Source organism: Pristiophorus japonicus, unplaced genomic scaffold (assembly GCF_044704955.1).
Source record: "Pristiophorus japonicus isolate sPriJap1 unplaced genomic scaffold, sPriJap1.hap1 HAP1_SCAFFOLD_194, whole genome shotgun sequence".
In the NCBI taxonomy this organism is placed as follows: Eukaryota; Metazoa; Chordata; class Chondrichthyes; family Pristiophoridae; genus Pristiophorus; species Pristiophorus japonicus.
The window spans coordinates 1,146,016-1,168,775 of record NW_027251632.1 but is presented as its reverse complement, the minus strand read 5'-3'; the positions used below and the strand labels follow the sequence as shown (position 1 = coordinate 1,168,775).

The 22,760-nt window shown below is 44.6% G+C and overlaps 1 non-coding gene across 1 annotated transcript; it reads right to left on the bottom strand.

Moving 5' to 3' along the window:
• Positions 1-14,559: 14,559 nt before the first annotated feature.
• On the bottom strand, positions 14,560-14,632 carry trnaa-ugc (transfer RNA alanine (anticodon UGC)). The gene has a single exon. It is a non-coding gene; the product is annotated as a tRNA-Ala (tRNA).
• Between the last annotated feature and the right edge of the window lie 8,128 nt (positions 14,633-22,760).

Below are 22,760 nucleotides of genomic sequence, written 5' to 3'. Positions count from 1 at the left end.
TCCGACAACATTTTTGAAATGCTGGTAGGATGAAAGACGTTCACGAAGCTGGATCGGAGTTCAGCCAACACGACGCAGGAACTGGAGGAATCATCGAATGCCCTCACCAGCATCGACAAGGACAAAGGTATTTGTCTTTATACCAGATGCCCGTTTGTAATTCGATCAGCGGTGGCGATATTCTAGAGAAAAATGTAATGTTTACTGTAGTCGGTCCCACACACCGTGGTCTTCCAGGACGACACCTTGTTCATTGGTCGCAACACAGCCAACCAGCTGCAGAACCTGGAGGAGGTTCGTAGTCGACTCAAACGCGTGGGGCTCACGTTAAAATACTCGAAGTGCGTTTTCATGGTGCCTGAAGTGGAGTTCATGGGAAGGAGGATTGCGGTAGATGGCATCAGGCCCACCAACGTGAAAACTGAAGCACTCGATAAGGCACGCATGCCACAGAACGTGACGGAGCTGCGCTCGTTTCTGGGACGCTTGAACTACTTTGGTAACTTCATACCGGGACTGAGCACCCTTCGAGAACCACTTCATGTCTTTGTATGAAAAGGGGGCGAATAGGTTTGCGGCAAAAGCCAAGAAAATGCCGTTGTAAAAGCGAGAAAATTGTTATGCTGAAACAAATTGCTTGTGTTGCATGATCCATGTAAGCGTTTGGTACTAGCATGTGATACGTCGTCATATGGCATCGGGTGTGTATTGTATTAACTAATGACTTCGGGAACCTGAAACTGGTTGCTTATGCATCCAGGATCTGTCTAAGGCCGAGACAGCGTGCAGCTTGATTGAAAAAGAAGCGTTAGCGTGTGTCTATGGGGTCAAGAAAATTCATCTATACCTGTTAGGGCTAAAATTCGAATTGGAAACGGATCATAAGACACTTATCTCACAGTTTTCTGATAGTAAAGGGATAAATACCAACGCATTGGCCCGCATCCAGAGATGGGTGCTCACCTTGTCCGCATACAACAAGGCGATTCACCACAGGCCAGGCAAAGAAAAGACGCCGATGCTCTCAGTAGGCTGCCATTGCACGCCACGGGGGTGGAAATGGCGCAGCCCGCAGATCCAGCTAAGGTGATGGAAGCAGTTGAGAGTGAGCAATAACCCGTCATTGCCCGGCAGATCAAAACCTTGTCAAGCCAGGATATCTTATTATTTCCAGTGTAAAGCTGTGTGCTTCACGGGAGCTAGTCCAGTGTCGCAGTGGAAATGCAGGAAGAGATAAAGCCGTTCCAGCGGCGCAAAGATGAAATATCTATACATGCAGACTGCCTTCTGTGGGGGAATCGAGTAGTGGTCCACAAGAAGGGCAGAGACACCTTAATCAACGAGTTCCACAGTGCACACCCAGGCATCATAATGATGAAAGCGATAGCCAGATCCCATCTATGGTGGCCCGGCATCGATTCAGACTTAGAGTTCTGCATTCCCAGATTTAATACATGCTCGCAGTTTAGCAATGTACCCAGGGAGAGCCGCTAAGTTTACGGCTGTGGCCCTCCAAACCGTGGTCTAGGGTATACGTCGACTATGCAGGCCTGTTCTTGGGTAAAATATTGCTTGTGCTTGTAGACGCGTACCCCAAGTGGATTGAATGTGAGATAATGTCGGCTAGCACGTCCACTGCTGCAACTGAAATCCTGCTCGCCATGTTAGCCACACACGACTTACCCGATGTCCTGGTGAGCGAAAACGGGCCGTGTATTACTAGTGCTGAGTTCAACGAATTCATGAACCGTAAGGAGATCAAACATGTCACATCTGCCCCGTTCAAACCATTGTCCAATTGTCAGGCAGAGAGAGCAGTGCAAACCATCAAGCAAGGCTTGAAGATCGTAACTGAAGGCTCATTGGAAACTCGCCTATCCCGAGTTCTGCTTAGCTACCGCACAAGTCCACTGACTGGGATACCACCTGCTGAACTGCTCATGAAAAGAGCACTTAATTCAAGGCTCTCGTTAGTTCACCCTGATCTACATGAACAGGCAGAGAGCAGGCGGCTTCAACAAAGTGCATTCAATGATAGCGTAAATGTGTCACGCGATATTGAAGTCAATGATACTGTATTTATATTAAATCATGGACAATGTCCAAAGAGGCTTCCCGGCACTGTGGTGCCCACAGAGGCGACCTGGGTGTGTCGGGTCAAACCTTCAAATGGACTCATTCACTGGATACACTTGGACCAAATCAAACTCAGATTAACGGACTACCCTGAGCAACCCAAGATAGACCTTACCTTTTCTGATTCCCCAGCGCCCACAGCAGTGCCAACCGACACCACGCCAGACCACGAAGCGGAAACCATCATGAACAGCACGGCTACAATTCGCAACCCACCAGGAATCCAAGCAAGGCCAGCTGTACAGCAGCCCAGCGAGGGCCCAACAAATGATTCAACAACACTAGCTTTCACATCGACACAATCAACCAGGGCAAGAAAGGGCCCAGATCAACTCACATTGTAAATAGTTACACTATTAACTTTGGTGGGGAATGTTGTTATAGAGGTGGACTTGTATTTACTCTGTACAACCACCAGAGGATTCCTTCCCCAGAGTCCGAAGCGATCGCATAATCTCTTGGGAGCACTGGTATTTCGGACGGTTTCACTGATTGAAGAGGCACTCTGGAGACCTGCAATAAAATAATCAGGTCACACTTTACTTCGAGCTCACAGTGTTCAGACTGACTCTTTCTCCACACACAACATTTTGCTCGGTTACTTTTTTGCTGTATTTTTCTTTGGTTGTGTGTGGACAAACTTGCCTTTCGATGGCAGCAGGAGAATGAGCAGCAAAGATTTGGAAATATGAAGGGAGAATGTGAGAGAGAAACTGAATGCACGAGGGAGAATCGAAAAGCTTGTTGATTGGTTGACGACTGTGTGAATATTGCAAGCAGGCCGAGGTGGCAGCACAAATCTACAGCACTTGGTATTCTCAGACGTTCTCCCTTCCAAGTAGTAACTAGGCCTTACTCTGCTTCATATCCGATATCAGAATTTTTCAGACTGGTATGGCCGTAGTTATATAACAGCTGGTTTTATCTTTACTCGATGAGCATCAGACAGCAGCTAATTGCTTTCTGTCAGCTCATACATGAATGCTATCAAGCAGCTCTGAAGCTGTTTCCTTTCCTTTTAGTACTACTTTCCTTTTAATTTACCTGCTTTGCTATCTTATTTTCTATCTCACTTCGAGACATTGCTATTTGCTATTTTTGTTATTTTATTTTGTTGTTCTGCGTTCATTCGCCATCTGTCTCGACACCCTTGCATTTGTGTAGCAGCAGGAGAATGTGCAGGAAAGAAATATTGTAAGAAAAGGGAGAGAGAGAGCAGCAAAGAGTTTGTTGATGGATTAGTGGCAGTGTGTGTGCAGAACCATGAGCGGCCTGTGGCGGCAGCAAAAGCATCTGGCAACGGGCATTCCCAGGCAGTCTCCCTTCCATATAATAAACAGGCCTGACTCTGGTTAACTTCTAAAAACAAACGAGCTTGGGCGTTTTTAGACTAGTGCAGCCATAAATATTGGCGATGTGCTTTCTCTTTACTTAAACAGGCATACGGCTGTTCTACGTTTCTTTTTCTCAGTCTGTGCATTCATGCAAGTAATCCACACTCAATTTTGATTTCACCATTTGCCTTCCACCACCTCCACACAAACAGACTACAAGCCCTATGACTTTCATTGCCTTGCCTCAAGCTTCAAATCTGTATGACCTTCACCATTCCCTCACTCGCGGCCACATCATTCACTCACTCATCCCCAAATCTCACGCTCCCCAAACTCAAAATCTCTCATCCCTCAAATCGCTCTCCCCCCATATTTCCCATCCCCAAATCACTCTTCCCAATAAAAAGCTTCCACTGCCCCCAAATCGCCAAGATTGTTTAATTCCAATCCTACCCATTTTTGATCCAGATCTCCATTATAGCCACATTTCATAACCCCACCTGGCAAGTGGCGCTTGCTTCTCGTCAATCCCATTGTAACATTCATCACATTAACACACATGCATTCCGGCAGCATGCTAGTTGGCTTTGCTTTTTTTCCTGCATTGAATTGCTGCTCTTCCAACACTATTCTTTGTTCTGTTGCTTTTTGTCCCTCCCAGGTTTCGATGCATTTTGTCTCTCCTCTCTGCTGCTGCGTCCTGTTGCCCTCCGCCAACATGTGGTTTTTTGCAATCTTATTTTGTTCTTCTGCGTTCTTTCGGCTCCTGCGTCGACCTCCTTGCATTTGTGTAGCAGCAAGAGAATGTGCAGGAAAGAAGTGGTGAAAGGAAAGTGAGAAAGAGTGCAGAAAAAAGGTTGTTGATGGATTAACGTCAGTGTGTGTGCAGAACCATGAGCGGCCTGTGGCGGCAGTAAAATCCTACTGCACTTGCTATTCCCAGGCCGTCTCCCATCCAAGTCTAACCAGGCCTTACTCTGTATCGTATCCGAGATCCGACGAGATTAGGCGTTTTCATAATAGTATGGGCCGTACCTATTTAACCGCTGGCTCTCTCTTTACTTCGAGAGCCACAGATAGCTGCTTATAGCTTTCTGTCAGCAGATACATGAATGCTGTCAAACAGGCGAATGCGATCAAACAGCTCGGAAGCATTTGTACCTCATACATTGCTTTTTACCTGCCTTACCATCTTCTTTTCTACCTCTCTTCGAGCCATCTCTCGCTAACACACACACACAGAATACAAGCCCGAGCCTTCATTGCTAAGTACACATCAGACCTGTACCTATTAGAGAGCGAGAGAGAGAGAGAGAGAGTTGTGGAAAGGGCAAGAATGAACAGCAAATGGAGTGCTGAATGAAGGCAATGACAATCTCGACTAATAGGAAAAGCCTAGTACACCCGATATTAAGGCTCCAATCTAAGTACTAATCAGACCTGTGCAGACTTTATTGCAGAACTGAGCTAGGATATTGTAATTATAGCGCAATGCCTCAGATTGATCTCAATCAATCAAACATAGGCAGTCTTTCAGAATCGAGGAGGACTTGCTTCCACTGCAAGAGGGAGCTCTTTTTTGGCTGAACAGTCCGATAAGAGAGCCACAGACCCTGTTACAGGTGGGACAGATATTCATCGATGGAAGTGTTCGGTGGGGTTGGTTTGCCGCACGCTCCTTCCGCTGCCTGCGCTTGGGCTCTTCCTGAACCTTGCATTGAGACTCGAAGAGCTCAATGCCCTCCCGGATGGACTTACTCCATCTCGGGCAATCAGCGTCCAGTATCTCCCAAATGTCAGCAGTGAAGTCACACTTTACTAGCGAAGCTTTGAGGGTTTCCTTATAACGTTTCCTCTGTCCTCCTTTGGCACGTTTACCATGAAGGAGCTCCGCATAAAGCATTTGCTTCGGGAGTCTAGTATCTGACATGTGTACTATCTGGCCTGCCCAGCGAGGCTCATCGAGTGTAGTCTGTGCTTCAATACAAGGGGATGTTGGCCTGGTCGAGGTCAATGATCTTGGAGCGCCTGTCCTCCCAGGGGATTTGCAGGATCTTGTGGAGACATCGTTGGTGATATATCTCCAGCGATTGAGGTGCAACCTATACATCGTCCATGCCTCAGATCCATACTGGAGGGTTGATATTACTACAGCCCTGTAGACCATGAGTGTCTTGGTAGATTTGAGGGACTGGCCATCAAACAAACCTTCCCTCAGACGGTCGAATGCTGCGCTGCTGCACTGGAAGCGATGCTGAATCTCCCATCAATGTTTACCTTTGTTGATAAGAGGCTCCCGAGATATGGGAACTGTTCCACGTTGTCCAGGGCCGTGCCGTGGTTCTTCATGACTGGAAGACAGTGCTGGTGCAGACCTTTGTCTTACGGATGTTAAGCGTAAGGCCCATGTTTTCATATGCTCAGTGAATAAAGTGACTATATCCTGGAGTTCAGCCTCTGAATGTGCACAGACGCAGGCGTCTTACGCATACTGCAGCTCAATAACAGAGGTTGCGGTGATCTTGGATCTGGCCTGGAGGTGGCTTAGATTTAACAGCTTCCCACTGGTTCTGTAGTTTAGTTACAGTTCAGCGGGTAGCTTGTTGATTGTGAGGTGGAGCATGGCGGCGAGGAAGATTGAGAAGAAGGCTGGAGCAATAACGCAGCACTGTTTAACCCCGGTCTAGACATGGATTGGATCTGTAACGGATCCGTTGGTAAGGATCATCATCCTGATAGGCAGTACCCCGGAATCGAGAAGGACTTGCTTCCACTACCAAAGTGACTTATTTAATTGCTGAAAAGTCCCATACGGGAGCTACACACCGTCGGGGGATTTATTAGTTCTTCGAACTCCTGATCATTTTAAGCAAATCAGTTCTGGTGTTTTCTGGTTGTGTGACGAAATGTCTCTTCACAGGCACTTGTTATAGAGGTCTCGAGTGCAGACCAAGCGCTATGGGGATTCGGCATCTCAGGATAATCAAGGCTGTGAGGGGCTGACTTTATATGGCACTCTTAGATTGCTCTCTTAGTGCCAGTGCATTAACTTTTTGTGGAACTGCTTCTATTGTCTCCTCTGTTTTCGGGCAATGTTAATGTTGATGATTGATCTGATTAGGCGATGGGCCGTCCAGTAGTCGTCAGCTCCTGTCATGGCGCGGGTGATGTGCACATCCTTGCAATCCCTGGCTTGGACGATGATACAGTCAAGCAGGTGCAACTGTTTGGAGCGAGTGTGTTGCCACGATGATTTGTATTTATCCCTCAGGTGGAATAGGATGCTGGTGATGAGGAGTCCATGTTCTAGACATTTTATGAAGAGTAGGGTATCGCTGAAGTTGGCTTCCCCTCTCTGCCACTCACGCCTCCCCTGAGGACTGTGAATTTCCCAAGCCTGGCATTAAAATCACCCAGGAAGATCAATTTGTTGCCCGTATGGACGTGGGACAAGGATGTCTTGAGTTGGGAATAAAATCCCTCTTTAGCCTCATCCATTGCATCGAGGGTAGAGGCCTATGCACTGATAACTGTGGCACATTGGCTCCGATATAGGGTGCTACGGAGAGTCATGAGGCATTCGTTAACCCCACAGGTGGAATCTTTGAGGCGGTCGACCAGCACATTATTGAAGAGAAAGCCGACTCATTGAAGGCTGCGTTCTGCCTCTGCTTATCCTTTCCAGAGGAAGGTGTGGCCTCGACCATTTTACTTCTTCTGCCATTCCCCTGCCCACTACGTCTCGCTTAGGGCGGCGATGTCCAAGTGAAAACGTCTGAGTTCCCGGGCAACTATGGCTGCGCGGCATACCGACCTGATGCTGTGAGGATTGTCTTTGAGGGACCTGAAGTTCGATGTCCCGAACTTCATACTGACGAAGTGGGAGATGCCTGTGCGTGTTTTTTTTTTAAGGTGGGGTGGCCGCTGCACACCGGCAACCACACGGGCTTAGATTCAGGTCTTAGTCCAGTGGCAAGAGGGTCCAAGGCTACTGGAGCCGAGGCACAGCTCTATAAAGCTAATTGCCTCGAGCTAAGTGTTGGCCGCAAGCTCAGCGCCGGATAACGCCATTGAAGGTAGATTCTCCGAGGCTAGGTTAGGGGGCCGGCATTAGGAAGTTGACTTCCAAAGTTATTATAAAAATTAAAATGTGATAATGATTCCCAATTTATTTCAAGAGATTCTAACGGTTGTGGAAAAGTTTTAAAACGTTTCTAAGTGTTGTTAAAAGTCTAAGATGTAAATCAATAATCGATTATAAAATTTTCCCCAATTTATAAAGTTTCTAAAAGTTGTTAAATGTCAAAGATGTGGATTAATAATAGCTATTTAATATTATTTCGATTGAGAGTCTGAACTCTAAGCTTTAAAAGGTCTCCCAGATTGTTTATTAAATTTAAAAGTTGGGTAAACGTTTAAAAATTAATAAAGGTTGGTTGAGCGTGTAAGACGACGCCACCTCTTCGGTCCCTTCCGTCGAGTCAGCGCCGGCCTCGGATTCACTTCGGTGGATTGAGCGCCGGCCTCGGAGTCCCTTCAGCCGGTTCCACTTCCTCGGATCCTGTTGGCATGTCGTCGCGGAGGCCCTTCGGCCGGCTATGCGTTCCCCGAATCCGTTTCAGACTGCTTTGGCCCGGGATAGTAGGGACCGGTACGGGGCCGCTTCGGACAGTGATTGAAGAGCCCGATACGGGGTCCCTTCGGTCAGGGACAGTAGCGGCCAGTTTGATCTCGGATGCTTTGCGTGCGAAGGACTTATAGATTTGGGTGTGTTGTTTTGCACGTTTATTGTGTTGCTGTGTTTCTGGTTTAGTTCTGTGTGGACCCCCTTGACTTTCGATGGCAGCAGGAGAATGAGCAGCAAAGATTTGGAAAAATAAAGGGCGATGGTAGGAGAGAAATTGAATACTGGAGGGAGAAGTGAACAACTTATTGATTGTTTGATGGCAGTGTGAATGTTGCCAGCAGCCTGTGGTAACAGTAAAAGTCTACAGCACCTGATATTTGCAGTCGGTCTCCCGTCCAAGTACTAACTAGACCTTACGCTACTTCGTAACCGAGATCAGACATTTTCAGATTGGCATGGCCGTAGCGATATAACATCTGGCTCTCTCTTTACTCAAAGAGCGACTGACAGCTGCTTATTTCTTTCAGTCAGCTCATCCATGAATGCTGCTTAACAACTCGGAAGCATTTCCACTTCTTACATTTCCTTTTACCTGCCTTCCCACCTTGCTTTCAATCTCTCTTCGCGCCATCTCTCGCTAACCTGTGGAATTCTCTGCCACAGAAAGTTGTTGAGGCCAATTCACTAAATATATTCAAAAATGTGTTAGATGTAGTCCTTACTACTAGGGGGATCAAGGGGTATGGTGAGAAAGCAGGAAGCGAGTACTGAAGTTGCATGTTCAGCCATGAACTCATTGAATGGCGGTGCAGGCTAGAAGGGTCGAATGGCCTACTGCTGCACCTATTTTCTATGTCTATGTCTATGTCTAACACACACACAAAGTTAAACCCGGCCTGCAATGCTCAGTACAATCAGGCCAGTGGCTATTAGAGAGAGAGAGAGTGAACGAGAGTTGCATAAAAAGCGGTGGAAAGAACAGCAAATGGAGTGCTGAATGAATGCAGCAGCAACCTCGACTAGTAAGAAAAGCCTAGTACGCCTGGCATTGTGAATCCTATCCAAATACTAAATAGACCTGTCCCTACTTTGGTGCAGAAATGAGCTACGGTGTAGTAGTTATAGCGCAATGTCTGAGTTGGTCGATAATGTTTTGGATGACAAGGACATACAGGTGTGGGTGTGTTGTTTTGCTCGATTATTTTGTTGCTGTATTTTTTGTTCAGTTGTGTGTGGACCCCCTTGACTTTCTATGGCAGCAGGAGAATGAGCAGCAAAGATTTGGAAAAATAAGGTCAGAGGGTGAAAGAGAAATTGAATGCAGAAGGGAGCGGCGAACAACTTGTTGATAGTTTGACGGCAGTGTGAATGCTGCGAGTAGCCTGTGGTGGCACCAAAAGTCTACAGCACCTAGTATTCCCTGTCGGTCTCCATTCCAAGTACTAACCAGGCCTTACTCTGCTTCGCATGTGAAAGCAGACTTTTGCAGACTGGTATAGCCGTAGATATCTAACAGCTGGCTCTCTCTTTACAGATAGAGCGACAGACAGCAGCTTATTGCTTTCTGTCAGGTCATACTTGAATGCTACCGAACAGCTCGGAAGCATTTGTACTTCTTACGTTTCCTTTTACCTGCCTTCCCTCCTTCTTTTCTGTCTATCTTCGCGCCATCACTGGCTAATATAGAAAAAATATAAGCCCGAGTCTCCATTGCAATTACAAATCAGGTCTGAGTCCATTGGAAAGAGAGAGAGAGATAGATAGAGAGAGAGAGAGAGAGAGAGAGAGAGATAGAGAGAGAGAGAGAGAGAGAGAGAGAGAGAGCGGGAGAGCTGGAGGGAGAGAGAAAGAGAGGGGGCGAGAGGGAGAGCTAGAGAGAGAGTTGTTGAAAGCGCAGGAATGAACTGCAAATGGAGTGCTGAAAGAAGGCAGCGACAACCTCTATTAATTGGAAAAGCCTAGTACACCTGTTGTTAAGACTCCTATCCAAGTACATATCAGACCTGTCCCTACTTTGTTACAGAAATAAGCCACGATGTGATATTTATAGCACAATATCTCCATTTTATCGAGGCAGCAGGAGAATGAACAGCAAAGATTTGGAAAAATAAGTAGAGAGTGAGAGAGAAATTGAATGAAGGGGGGAGATGCTAACTGTTTGCTGATTGGTTAAAGCCAGTGTGAATGTTGTGAGCAGCCGATGGTGGCAGCAACAGTCGACAGCACGTCGTATTCACAGTCCATCTCACTTCCAAATACTTACCAGGTGTAAGTCTCTCTCGTCTCCGAGAATAGACTTTTTTCAGACTGGCATGGCCGTAGTGATATATCAGCTGTCTCCCTTTTTCCTCAAAGAGCGACAGACAGCAGCTTATTGATTTCTGTCAGCTTATACATGAATGCTATTTATCATCTGGATAGGAACATAGAAACAAAGAAAATAGGTGCAGAAATAGGCCATTCGGCCCTTTCAGCCTGCACCACCATTCAATAAGATCATGGCTGATCATTCACCTCAGTACCCCTTTCCAGCTTTCTCTCCATACAACTTTATCCCTTTATCCGTAAGGGCAATATCTAACTCCCCGTTGAATATATCCAATGAAGTGGCTGCAACAACTTTTTGCGGTAGGGAATTCCACACGTTAACAACTCTCTTAGTGAAGAAGTTTCTCCATAATCTCTGTTCTAATCCTTATCCTTCGATGATGTCCCCTGGTTCTGGACTTCACCAACATCGGGAACATTCTTATTGCATCTAAACTGTCCCGTCCCGTCAGAATTTTATATGTTTCTATGATATCCCCTCTCATCCTTCTAAACTCCAGCGAAGATAAGCCCATTCGATCCAATCTCTATTCATAAGCCAGTCCTGCCAGTAAGTTAATCAGTCTGGTGAACCTTCGCTGCATTCCCTCAACAGCAATAATTTCCTTTCTCAGATTATGAGACCAAAACAGCACACAATGTTCCAAGTGAGGCCTCACTAAGGCTCTATACAACTGCAGTAAGACCTCCCTGCTCCTATATTCAAATCCCCCAGCTATGAAGGCCAACATACCATTTGCCTCATTCACCGCCTGCTGACCCTGCATGCCAACTTGCAATGACTGATGAACCATGACACCCACGTCTCGCTGCACCTCCCCTTTTCCAAATCTGCCCCCATTCAGATAACATTCGGACTTCGTGTTTTTGCCATCAAAGTGGATAACTTCACACTTATTCACATTATACTGCATCTGCCACGCGTTTGCCCATTCACCGAACCTGTCCAAGGCAACCTGCAGACTTTGAGCGTCCTCTTTACAGTTCACACTGTCACCCAGCTTAGTGTCATCTGCATACTTGGAGAAATTACATTCAATTCCCTCATCCAAATGATTAATTTTACTTGTAAATATTTGGTGTCCCAGCACTGAGCCCTGCATTATCACACTGGTCATTGCCTGCCATTCTGAAAAGGACCCGTTTATCCCGACCCTCTGCTTCCTACCTGCCAACCAGTTCTCTATCCACGTCAGTACATTACACCCAACACTATATTCTTTAATTTCGCACATCAATCTCTTGTGTGGGACCCTGTCAAAAGCATTTGGAAGACCAAATACAGCACATCCACTGATTCTCCCTTGTTCACTCTACTAGTAACATCCTCAAAACATTCTCGAAGATTTGTCCAGCAGGATTTCCATTTCATAAATCAATGCTAACTTGGATCGATCCCATCACTGCTTTCCAAATGTGCTGCTATTTCATCTTTAATAATTGATACCTACATTTTCCCCATGACTGATGTCAGGCTAACCGGTCTATAATTACCGTTTTCTCGTTCTCTCCTTTCTTAAAATGTGGTCAATCTTATCATTCTTTAGCGATTTGGATATGTATCTGAAAGAAAAAGCAATGCACGTCTGCGGGTAAATGACAGGGGAGTGGGACGAGCAGATAGTTGGCATGGGCTCGACCGGCCGAAAGATTTTCTTCCGTGTTGTAACCATTCCATTATACTATGATTATCTAAGTTCGTGGCGCATTTACTAGTGTGGATGGAAGCAGAATATTGCAAAGCGACGTGGATTCAATCGCCACAATGAGAGGCATCTGATGCAGAAAATGCGGGTGTGCGAAACATCGGGTTTAATTACTTTAAATGCATCATTTTGTTTTTGTGAAGTTTCGGTCAGAGACATGTTTGGGAAAGGAATTGTTTGCTGAAAGGGACAAAGCATTTAATCTTCTTTCTGGCTGTTGATGTCACATTTCTTTTCGATGTTATTCTTCCAGAATGTATATTTTCTTTGCTGTTTCACAATAACCCGTCCTTTGCTCAACAATCTATTTCTTTGTTTCCCCAGTCGCATGTACATGTAAGCAGCAATGAGGATTTTGAAACAGACCACTAACGCATCGTGTCCAAAATGGTTTGTGTTTTAAGAGGAAAATTGCAGAGCACAGACAAAGTATTAAATTATGGACTCTCCTTCAGTTAACATTTCTTTAGTTGTGTAAATTAAGATCATCAGTTAATTAATGATGTTTCCCGTGAAAGCAGGATAACATTTAAAAATTATACATGTTCTACATTTTGAAAGATACTGGTTAGTCAGAACAGGCAGTTCGATTTGTTAAGGAAGGGTCGCGTTTGACTAACTTGATTGCATTTTTGGTGGTGGTCACCAGGTGAGTTGATGAAGTATTGCGTATGATGTAGTGTATATGGATTCTATTAATGATTTCACTAAAATCCCACATGGCAGTCTGGTTAAGAAGGTAAAAGCCCATGGGATCGAGGGCGAAGTGGCAAATTGGATCCAAATAAGATAATGTTTGAAGGGCGTTTTTGTGACTGAAAATATGTTTCCAGTGGTGTTCCGCAGTTTTCAGTGCAAGGTCCATTGTTTTTTTATGGTATTTATTAATGATCCAGCTTGAATATCGGGGTTATGATTGAGAAGTTTTCAAGTCATAATAAAATAGGCAGTGCGGTTGATAATGAAGAAGGAAGCTGGAGACAGCAGGAAGTTGGGCAGAACTGTGGCAAATGGAATTTAATCCAGAGACATGTGAGTTCGTGCATTTGTCGAGCGCGAACAAGGAAACAGAAAAAACATCAACTGGTTGGATATTGAGAAGTGTAGAGGAACAAATAGAAATGGGATTGCATGCCCATACATCCCTGAACGTAGCTGGCCAGTTGGATAAGTTAGTTAAGAATGCATACAGGATGGTTGTGTTTATTGGCAGATACATGGAATAGAAGAGCAAGTGGGTTATGCTGGAACTAAATAATCTTCCAGTTAGTCCACAGCTGGAGTGCTGCGTGCAGTTCTGGTCACCGCATTTAAGGAAGCACGTGATTGCGCTGGAGAGGGTAGAGAGGAGATTTACGTAGATGTTTCCGGGAATGGAGCAACTTTGCGATGAGGACAGATTGGAAAGGTTTGGATTGTTTTTCTTGGAAAAGAGGAGGCTGATGGGCGACAGTATTGAGGTGTTTAAAATTAGGAGGGGCCGAGATATTGTTGATTAAAATGGCCTATTTCTCGTAGGGGAGTGGTCAACAACCAGGGGGCATAAATTAAAAGTATTAGTCTCAGGGTTAAAGGGGATTTGAAGTTAACATTCTTCATCGAGATGTTTGTGGGTTTCTGGAACTCACTGCCTGAAAGGGGATGAAGGCAGAACCTTTCAACACGTTTAAAAAGTACTTGGATGTGCACTTGAAATGTCGTAAGGTGCAGGATTACACACCTAAACCTGGACATTTGTTGGCCGGTGCAGGTACAATGGGCCGAAAAGGACTCCTTCCAAGCTGTAAACTTCTATGATTATATAATTATCGGTTAGCATTACTTTCATGATGCAAAACGAGGCGATCGGCTAATAAATGACGTTACAAGTGAACAAAAATGTTCGTGTAAGCTGCGGCACGAACTCAGGAACCTGAGATAAAGAATCTTATGAGGATACTGTTCGGTGTATGCGGAGCTTTGGCTCGAGACGTGACATTTTGAAGCCCAGTGTATGGCGGTAAATCGCTGTTTGAGGCGGCATTCTCCGCTTTCTACCGGCAGCGGCTGATTGGAGAGTGCGTGACTGGAATGTTGGGGCTTGTACCGCACTCAGTAACTCTGGAGCTGGGGAAGAGCGTTTAGTCTAATGGTTTCTTTGTGGCTTTGATTTTCTGTTGTGAAGCGAGGCAGCGCGGCAGGATCCTTTAACAGTCTCTCACAGCTCAACTGAGTGAATGGAGTGTGCAGCTTTTAGATAGGTTTATCCCCCTTCAGGACTGGAAACGAGAGGGACTGAGAGACACTGTGTAGAGTTTGAGTTTGTACAGAACGGTACACAAAATCAGCAAATGCAACAGCGTCGTGAGGCACTGCACTCTGTTAATATTGAACCATTAATATGAATTATTCAATTTTTTCTAATCATTAATTGAACAGGTTTGCGAAATGTTTCCGCCCGGATTCGAACCGGGGACCTTTTGCGTGCAAGGCAAACTTGATAACCACTACAGTACGGAAACGCTGCGACAGAATAAATGTCGGGAACATAAACAGAGCTTTAACCTCAACAGCTGCCCTGCACATCAGGAGCTTGCATTGCGCGAATAGAATGTGTTGCTATATTTAGCAAGGTTGTGAGTGTGGTAGGAATTGATCCCATGTTTCTCGGACTTTATACATAGGACCAGGAGGTGGCCATCTCGCACCACTGGTTAGAATCTGGAATACACTGCTTTAAAGGCGGCGGAGGCAGACTCAAACTTATCTTTCCAAAGGGAGTTGGCTCAGTATCTGAAGGAAAAAAATGCACAGCTGCAGATAAATGACGCGGATGTGGGACTTCTTGAGAGTAGGCATGGACTCCATGGGCTGAATGGCCTTCTTCCGTGCTGTAATCATTCCATTATTCTGTGATTCAATAACTTAGTGGCACATTTAATAGTGTGCATCGAAGCTGAATATTGCAAAGGGACATGCATTGATTCGGCACAACTAGCGGCATCTGATTGAGAAGATTCGGGTGCGCGAAGATTCGGGTGTAATGACTTTAAATGCATAATTTTTGTTTTGTGAAGTATCGGTCAGAGACATCTTTGGGAAAGGAGTTTTTTGCTGAAAGGACTCAGCATTTAATCTTCTTTCTGGATGTTGGGGTCACATTTATTTTCGATGTTATTCTTCCACAATGTCTATTTTGTTTGCTCTTTCACAATAACCAGACCCTTGCTCTTCAATATATTTCACTGCTTACATGTTCACAGCAATGTTACAAAGGGGGAATTAGGAGTTCCAGAAAGACAGGAATTTGTTCAGTACAGCGGAAATAGCTCCAGAAACAAACGAATTACATTGATAAAGAGAAGAGTTGGCTCAAAAAACAGGTAAACTAGCTATTCCTGTAGCAGGGGAATTAGGAGAGCGCACCATAATCAGAATAATTCGTAGCAAAATTTATCGGGGATATGGCAGCCACATAAAAAGCAAAATATGGTGCAATATAAGCAGCACAATTTGAAGGTCCAGAAACAGGGGAATTAGGATCTTCACGAACAACTGAAATAGCTCCAGACACAGGGGAATTAGGAGCTGCATAACCCGCGGAAATAGCAGCTTCAGCAATAGTGGCATTCGGAGCACCATTAAGATGGGATTTAGCAGCTCCAAGTACATTAAAACTAACCACAGAACAAGGGAAATAGCTCAAAAAACAGGGGGAATGGGATATCCTTAATTAGAGGAATTAATTCCATAAACCGGGGAATTAGCTCCAGAAATATTGGAGTAAACCTCACAAATTGGGTAATTAAGTGCTCATGAAACACCGGATTTAGAAGCTCCAGAAAGCTGGGAATTATGTCCAGAAATATCGTGATTAGCTTCAGAAAGAGTGAGAATCAAGTGCTCCAGAAACAGAGGACATTTCAGCTGCAGATACAAGGTGATTAGATCCAGGAACAGTGGAATGTGCTCCATAAAAGGATGAATTTGGAACTCCACAGACTGTTAAATTAGCAGCTCGAGAACAGTAGAATTTGCTCCAGAGGCAGTGCAATTAGCTCCAGAAAGAGGGGAATTGTGTTTAGAAAGAGCAGAGTTAGCTCTAGAAAGAGGTAACTTAGCTGTCCCTGCATCAGGCTTTTTTTGAGAACGCGCCATAAGCAGGACACTTCTAAGATATATATATATATATATAACTTAAATAGGACAATTCGGTGCTTCATCAACTGCGCAATTTGGAGTTCCAGAAAATGGACAATTAGGAGCACCACAACACCTCAGAATCTCCAGAAAGTAGGGAACTAGGAATTCCAAAAACTATCGAATGTTCTCCACATACAAAGGTATTAGGTCCAGAAACAGCTGTATCAGCTACAGAAACAGAGCAATTCCTTTCAGGAACAGTGAAATTAGGAGTCACAGATATAGAGCAATTAGGAGCTGCGGGAACAGGGGAATTAGCGTAAAAACAAGGGAAATGGCGCCAAAAAAAGGGGAATTAGGTTTAGAAACTGTGCAGTTAAGTGTTGAATGATGAAAAGTAGAAATTACAGAAACTAGTAAATTAATACCTCCAGAAACAGTGGAATTCGCTCCAGGAACAGGGCAATGGGGATCTGCAGAAAGAGGGGAAGCGAGCTTCATGAAGACAGGAATAATCACAGTACAGCTTAATTAGCTTCAGAAACAGGGCAATGGGGAACGATAGAAAAAGGGGAAGCGAGCTCCAGGAACACAGGATAATCATAGTACACCGCAATTAGCTCCAGAAACTGGGGAATTTTAGAAAGAGCAGAGTTATTCCAGAAAAGGTGAATTTTCTGTTCATGTTGCAGGATCATTAGGAGAGTGTACCACAAACAGGACAATTCTAAGTCATATATATCGGCAAACCAGAAGAAACATAAAAAGGACAATTATTGGAGCTCCAGAAAAAGGAAATTAGTATCTCCAAAGGAATTTTCACCAGAAATGTAAGAATTAGCTCGAGAAACAGTCGAATTCAGAAACAGGGGAGCTACCTGGTAAACGGATGAATTAGGAAATCCACAATCTGGGATATGAGGAACTCCAGAAAAACACATGAGCTCCAGAGACATTGGAATTAGCTCCAGGAACAGTGGAAGTAGGAGCTGCAGAGAGGGGCATTAGGAGTTCCAGGAATACTGTAATTATCTTTAGAAACAGGGTAATTATGTTTAGAAAGAGCAGAATTAGCTCTAGAAAGAGGCGAATTAGCTGTCCCTGCAGGAGGGGATTTATGAAAGCGCACCATAAGCAGGACATTTCCAAGATATATATATATATATATAATTAATAGTCACTTAAATAGGACAATAAGGTGCTTCATCATCAGTGCAATTTGGAGCTCCAGAAAAAGGACAAGTTGGCGCTGCGCAAGCAACTCAGAATCTGCAGAAAGTGGGGAACAAGGACTTCCAAAAACTATCGCATTTACTCTGCAAACATAGGTATTAGGTTCAGTAACAGCGGAATTAGCTACAGAACGGAGAAATTCCCTCCAGGAACACGGACATTAGGTTCACAGAAAGTGAGCAACAAGGAGCTGCAGTAACAGGGCAAGTCGCGCAGAAACAAGGGAATTAGCGCCAGAAACAAGGGAATTAGGTCTAGAAAATGTGCAATTAGGTCTTGAAAGAAGAAAAGTAGGAGTTATCGAAACTAGTAAATTAGAAGCTACAGAAACAGTAGGAATTCGCTCCAGAAAAAGGGCACTGAGGAGCTGCAAAAACATGGGATGTGAGCTCAGGAGCACAGGAAAAATTAATAATAACATAAGAAAATAGAAATTAGGAACAGGACTAGGCCATCTAGCCCCTCGAGCCTGCTGTGCCATTCAACAAGATCATGGCTGATCTGGCCATTGTACTCAGCTCCACTTACCTGCCCGCTCCCCGTAAACCTTAATTCCCTTCTTGGGAATCTGTGACTTGAGTCCCTTAACTGTGACTTGAATACATTCAATGAGCTAGCCTCAATTGCTTCCCTGGACCGAGAATTCCACAGATTCACAACCCTCTGGGAGAAGAAATTCCTTCTCAACTCGGTTTTAAATTGGCTCCCCCATATTTTGAGACTGTGCCACCTAGTTCTAGTCTCCCCGACCAGAACAGAAAACTTCTCTGCTTCCATCTTGTCGATCCCTTTCATTATTTTAAATGATTCTGCAAGATCACCTCTCATCCTTCTGAAATCCAACGAGTAAAGACCCAGTCTACTCAATATATCATCAAAAGGTAGCCCCCTCATCTCCGGAATCAGGCAAGTGAATCGTTTCTGTACCCCCTCCAAAGCGAGTATATCCTTCCTGAAGTAAGGTGACCAAAACTGCACGCAGTACTCCAGGTGCGGCCTCACCAAAAGCATATACAGTTGCAGAAGGACCTCCCTGCTTTTGTACTCCATCCCTCTCGCAACATTCCATTCGCCTTCCTGATTATCTGCTGCACTTGCAAACTAACTTTTTGGGATTCATGCACAAGGACACCCAGGTCCCTCTGCACCTCAGCATGTTGTAATTTCTCCCCATTCAAATAATATTCCATTTACTGTTTTTTTTCCCAAGGTGGAAGACCTCACATTTTCTGATATTGTATTCCATCTGCCAAACCTTAGCCCATTCGCTTAACCGATCTAAATCTCTTTGCAGCCTTTCGGTGTCCTCTACACAACCCGCTTTCCCACTAATCTTTGTGTCATCTGCAAATTTTTTACACTACACTCTGTCCCCTCTTCCAGGTCTTCTACGTATATTGAAAACAGTTGTGGTCCCAGCACCGATCCCTGTGGCACACCACTAACCACCGATCTCCAATCCGAAAAGGACCCATTTATTCCGACTCTCTGCTTTCTGTTAGCCAGCCAATTCCCGATTCATGCTAATACAATTCCACTGACTCCGCGTACCTTTATCTTCTGCAGTAAACTTTTGTGTGGCACGTTATCGAATAGCTTTTGGAAATCTAAATACACCACATCCATCGATACACCTCTATCCACCATGCTCGTTACATCCTCAAAGAATTCCAGTAAATTAGTTACACATGATTTCCCCTTAATGATTCCATGCTGCGCCTGCTTGATTGCACTATTCCTGTCTAGATGTCCCGCTATATCTTCCTTAATGATAGTTTCAAGCATTTTCCACACTATAGACGTTAACCGGCCTATAGTTACCTGCCTTTTGTCTGCCCCCTTTTATAAACAGAGGCGTTGCATTAGCTGCTTTCCAATCCGCTGGTACTTCCCCAGAGTCCAGAGAATTTTGGTAGATTATAACGAATGCATCTGCTATAACTTCAGCCATTTTTTTAATACCCTGGGATGCATTTCATCAGGACTAGGGGACTTGTCTACCTTGAATCCCATTAGCCTGTCCAGCACTACCTCCCAAGTGATAGAGATTGTCTCAAAGGTCCTCCTTTCCCACATTCCTGTGACCAGCAATGTTTGGCATGCTTCTTGTGTCTTTCACTGTGAAGACCGAAGCAACATAATTGCTTAAGGTTTCAGCCATTTCCACATTTCCCATTATTAAATCACTCTTCTCAACTTCCCTTCTCATCTTCTCATCCCCCTTCTCTTAATCAATGTACAGATTAATTTGCTCCAGAAACAGGGCAATTGGCAGCTGCAGAAGCATGGGAAGAGACCTCGAAGAACACAGTAATAATCACAATACAGCGCAATTAGCTCCAGAAACAGGGGAATTAAGTTTAGAAAGAGCATAGCTACCTCCAGGGTCATTAGGAGAGCGCACCATAAACAGGACAATTTGGAGCCATATATATCGGCAAACTACAAGAAATGTAGAAAGGACAATTATGTGCTTGATAAACTGCGGAATTTGGAGCTCCAGAAAGAATTAAGAGCTCCACAGGAATTTTCCCCAGACAAAAAATATATTAGCTTCAGAAACCGTTGCAGTTACAACAGAAACATGGGAGCTACCTCCAGAAAAGGATGCATTAGGAGATCCACAATCTTGGATATTATGAACTCCAGAAAAAATATGAGCTCCAGAAACAGGGAAATTAGCTCCGGGAACATGGGAATTAGGAGCTGCAGAGAGGGGAATTAGGAATTCCAGGAATACTGGAATTTGATCGGAGACTAGAGTTTTGGCTCCAGAAACAGGGGAATTATGTTTAGAAAGAGAAGAGTTAGCTCTAGCAAGAGGCGAATTAGCAGCAGGGGAATTAGGAGAGTGCACCATAAACTGGACATTTTGTACATGTACATATATATATATAAAACTATTAGACACTTAAATAGGACAATTAGGTGCTTCTTCAACAGTGCAATTTGGAGCTCCAGAAAAAGGACAATTAGGGGCTCCACAAACAACTCAGAATCTCTAGAAAGAGGGGAACTAGCACTTCCACAAACCATGGATATCTTTCCAGAAAAAAAGGGAGTAGAAACATAGAAACATAGAAAATATGCGAAGGAGTAGGCCGGTCGGCTGATCATTCAATGCAGTACCGCTGTCCTTTTTTCTCTTAATACCACTTGATCCCTTTAACCATAAGTCTCATATCTAACTCCCACATGAATGAACTCGCATCAACAACTCTCTGCGGTAGAGAATTCCACAGATTAACAACTCTCTGAGTTAAGACGGTTCTCCTCATCTCAGTCCTAACGGGCTTACCCCTTATCCTTAGACTCTGTCCCATGGGTCTGGACTTCGCCAACATCGGGAACACTCTTCTTGCATCTAACCTGTCCAATCCCGTCACAATGTTTTATGTTTATATGAGATCCGCACTCATCCTTCTAAACTTCAGTGAATACATGCCCAGATGATCCATATCTCTCCTCTTATGTCAGTCCTGCCATCCCAGGAATCAGTCTGGTGAACCTTCCCTGCACTCCCCCAATAGCATGAACGTCTTTCCTCACGTTACGAGACCAAAACTGAACACAATACCTCAGGTGAAGCTTCACCAAAGCCCTGTAAATCTGCAGAAAGACCTCCCTGCTCCTATACTCAAATCCCCTTGATATGAAGGCCAACACTCCATTTGCCTTCTTCACCGCAGGCTGCATCTGCGTGCCAACTTTCAATAACTGAACTACCATGACACACAGGTCTCGTCGCAACTCCTGTTTTCCTAATCTGTCGCAATTCAGCTAATATTGTGACTTCGTGTTTTTTTCACCAAAGTGGATAACCTCACATTTATCCACTTTATACTGCCTATGCCATGCATTTGGCCACTCACGTTACCTGTCCAAATCACTCTTCAGCCTCTTAGCATCCTCCACACAGCTCACACCGCCACCCTGCTTAGTGTCATCTGCAAACTTTGAGATGTTACACTCAATGCCTTCATTCAGATCATTGTTGTATATTGTAAATAGCTGGGGTCGTAGCAGTGAGCCTTGCGACAGTCCACCATTCACTGTCTGCCATTTTGAAAAGTGCCCGTTTATCCCGAGTCTCTGATTTCTGTCTGCCAACCAGTTCTCTATCCACGTCAAGAGCATGTGCTTTAAATTTGCACACCAATCTCTTGTGTGCGACATTGTCAAAAGCCTTTTCTCAGTAAAAATACACCATCCACTGGTTCTCCCTTGTCCACTCTACTAGTTACAACCTCAAAAAATTATTTGATTTGTCAAGCATGATTTCCCCTTCATAAATCCATGCTGACCTGGACCGATCCTGTCACTGCTTTCCAAGTGTGCTGCTACTTCGTTTTTAGTAATTGATTCCAACTTTTTCCCCATTACTGATGTCAGGCTAAGCGGTCTATAATTACTTGTTTTCTCGTTCCCTCCTTTTTTTTCAGCACAAGAAACAGGTGAATTACCAAAGAAACAGGAGAATTCCCTGCAGGAAGAACGAAATTAGGAGTCGCAGGAAGAGGGGTAGTAGGTGATCCAGGAATACGGGAATTATCGCCAGATGTGGAATCTATATGGGTAGAGCTGCATAACACCAAAGGGCAAAAAACCTTAGTAGGAGTTGTGTACAGACCTCCAAACAGTAATAGGGATGTTGGGGAGGGCATCAAACAGGAAATTAGGGGTGCATGCAATAAAGGTGTAGCAGTTATAATGGGTGACTTTAATATGCACATAGATTGGGCTAGCCAAACTGGAAGCAATACGGTGGAGGAGGATTTCCTGGAGTGCATAAGGGATGGTTTTCTAGACCAATATGTTGAGGAACCAACTAGGGGGGAGGCCATCTTAGACTGGGTGTTGTGTAATGAGAGAGGATTAATTAGCAATCTCATTGTGCGAGGCCCCTTGGGGAAGAGTGACCATAATATGGTGGAATTCTGCATTAGGATGGAGAATGAAACAGTTAATTCAGAGACCATGGTCCAGAACTTAAAGAAGGGTAACTTTGAAGGTATGAGGCGTGAATTGGCTAGGTTAGATTGGCGAATGATACTTAGGGGGTTGACTGTGGATGGGCAATGGCAGACATTTAGAGAACGCATGGATGAATTACAACAATTGTACATTCCTGTCTGGCGTAAAAATAGAAAAGGGAAGGTGGCTCAACCGTGGCTATCGAGGGAAATCAGGGATAGTATTAAAGCCAAGGAAGTGGCATTCAAATTGGCCAGAAATAGCAGCGAACCTGGGGACTGGGAGAAATTTAGAACTCAG